We start from the raw sequence: 2,642 nt of genomic DNA, 5'->3' as shown, positions 1-2,642 counted from the left end.
TCACCCCAAAGCTCCACTTAGCACCATCCCTCCTCCCTAGTACTCATTTCATCTTGCCTTTTTTTCCTTCTATCCTTCCTCTCTTCTCTTTTAGCCTCTTTCCTTCCCTCAGACCTTCTTTGACTAGCTTTGGCTATGAGTACAGAGATACAATTGCTTACATACACTATATTACATTTGTATTTCTATATTATACATTATTACATATTTTCAATTGTATGTATCCAGATTATCCCATGAGGTATAATGTCCTCAAAATCTGCTAGTCTATTCTTTGGTTACCCTTTGTACAATATGTTCACAATTAACACGCGGAAAACCATTTTGATTTTCTTTATTTCTTTTTTTTTAAACATTTGCTCTTCCCCCAAATCCCCTGACTTCCAGGAAAACTAAGACAATAAGACACATGGGAAGCTCTGCCTGGGTATAAGCTGAGACAGGCTGCAGTCACCTGGAGGAGAGGTCTGTGCCAAGGAACACAGGAGCAAAACATGTGGTTAACATACTCTGGGGTTTGCTGCAAGAAGCTACCTTAACAGTAAATCACAAATTATTTATCATAATGATCACTACGGCCTTCACATATATTTATCACACACAAATATTTATTTAGCACCTTTGTTGTGAAGGTATCATGCTTACAAGGTTCAAGGAGACACTGAACTCTTCTTCCTTGTGAAAATCTTACAATTTAATGTGACGTAGACCCAACATGTAACCAATATGCTGAGGCACCTGAGTAGAGCAAAATATAAGCCATCTTCACAGGTTGTAACAACCAGTTAGTGCTTCATAGAGAAGGATGAACCTGATCAGATCCCTAAAGAAAGGGTCAAAAGCTTAATGAACACAAGGAAAAGAAAATACTTTGGGTGGTAGATACTATATAAATATCATATTCTTTAATGTAAAATGCCATTAAATACTAGATTTTGTCCTCATTTTATAGATGAAGAAATCATTCTAATGGCATTATTGAGTACCTACTATCTGCAAAGCACTACGCAAGGTAGAATGGGATCTGGACCTGACTGGGGTGCGATCTCTGCCTGCAGGCACTTACAATATAGTGGAAAACACCAACGTGTAAATACCTGACGCATACCTTGCAGAAAGAAAGAAGCTGGCACATACCCTGCAGAAAGAAAGAAGCTCAGAGAGCTGGGACCGAAGACTAGAATAAAAATGTCCTAACCACCACATTATTGTGTAGTCAGTCCATCTCTAAAACATAGCCAATCCCTTCAAAGGCAAATATGGGTAAAATATTATAACTGTGGATTACATCAGGTACATAACAGAGTGCCCAGTATGGGCAAATAGAAATCCATCGATTTGCACTACTGAATGGCGATACCTGTATTATTCCATCATCGTCCTTATCATGATTTTCACAGTTTCACAAACTGACTGGTTTTTGTCAGTTCCTTGGTTCAGCCATGTGACAGCATTTTTGTTCCTCAAAAAGCATAAAGAAGCTGTGTGGGAGGGACCTAGTATTACCCAATGCAACTTTCTCATTTTTCAAATTTGTGGGGGCGGGGGTGTTTTTATTTTTTCCTTTCAACTTTCTCATTTTACAAATTAGGCAGCTGGGGCCTCTTCAAGAGTTTACTCAAAGATCATGAGGCCTTTTCCTTCATTCATTTCTTTAATGAAAATGCACTTATATTTAAGCTTTATATTATAACTTGTCACTTGGGGACTTCTGCTCTCATGACTAATGCAGGGTGTGAAGCACTGAGACAGAAAGTTGGCACTGACATCATTAAGAGCTCTAAGAAACCCCTGTTGCCCACCCCCACACCCCGCCTTAGTGCAAGACTTCTTCACTATTTTTCCAAATAGAACTTCAATACTCTCAAATGCAATAACATATAACAAACTTAAAATTACTTTTTATTACTATATTCTACCTTTTTCCCCCCCAAGCTTCAGCTTTATATGTCACCCAAGTGGATTAGGTAATATACTTCTGAATGGAAATATACGAGGTTTAAATGTTAGGAACATTAGAAGACTGAGGTTTCTTTGTTTCTCCAAGTCAATTCCTTTTTGCCGTTATGTACTAAATTTTTACCTGCAAACTGGAATTTTCCAATTCATCAAGTACCTACCGATTTCCTACAATGTGTGCTGTTTTGTGCTTAATGCCAAAGAACACAATAAGTCACACATGGTCCGTACTCTCAAATTGTTTATCAGATACTGGGCAGTGTTTCGTGGAACACGAGTTCATGAAAAGTGAACAGATGCTGTTGATTTAGCCTAATGTAAGTGACCTATTGTTTCTTCTCCCTGAAGTGTACCTAAGGTTACCAGGGGCTTGTGAAAAGCCCCCAGCAATGCCCATTCATGTTCCTCACCTACCAGAGAAACTTCCACTTACAAAATTGTGAAGAATCATTACGAGAGTTCTGTGCCACTAAAACCAGTGCCTCCCCCCTTAAAAGGTGTGGGGGGGGGGCAGGAATTCGTTTAAAACCCACCCCAGGTGTATGAGCTAATACCTGAGAAGATAAATGTAACTGAGAGAATGTAATTCAGTTAAGATGATACTCATTGGTGTTCATTCCTTACAGTAAAGATATCATTTCAAAGAATAAGATGAAACAAAATAAGAGAAACATCCAATGACA

This window comes from Artibeus jamaicensis, unplaced genomic scaffold (genome assembly GCF_021234435.1).
Source record: "Artibeus jamaicensis isolate MK-2021 breed Jamaican fruit bat unplaced genomic scaffold, CSHL_Jam_final contig_387, whole genome shotgun sequence".
Classification (NCBI taxonomy): domain Eukaryota; kingdom Metazoa; phylum Chordata; class Mammalia; order Chiroptera; family Phyllostomidae; genus Artibeus; species Artibeus jamaicensis.
Note: the sequence above shows the minus strand (reverse complement) of the source record.